This window comes from Vombatus ursinus, unplaced genomic scaffold (assembly GCF_900497805.2).
Source record: "Vombatus ursinus unplaced genomic scaffold, bare-nosed wombat genome assembly UNPS02006874.1, whole genome shotgun sequence".
NCBI lineage: Eukaryota > Metazoa > Chordata > Mammalia > Diprotodontia > Vombatidae > Vombatus > Vombatus ursinus.
Genome location: NW_020946652.1, coordinates 9,557,741 through 9,557,979, shown reverse-complemented (window position 1 = coordinate 9,557,979; position 239 = coordinate 9,557,741).

Below are 239 nucleotides of genomic sequence, written 5' to 3'. Positions count from 1 at the left end.
ACTCTGTATCCAGGCCCCCTCGGGCAGAGGTCACTCTGTATCCAGGCTCCCTCGGGCAGAGGTCACTCTGTATCCAGGCTCCCTCGGGCAGAGGTCACTCTGTATCCAGGCCCCCTCGGGCAGAGGTCACTCTGTATCCAGGCCCCCTCGGGCAGAGGTCACTCTGTATCCAGGCCCCCTCGGGCAGAGGTCACTCTGTATCCAGGCTCCCTCGGGCAGAGGTTACTCTGTATCCAGGC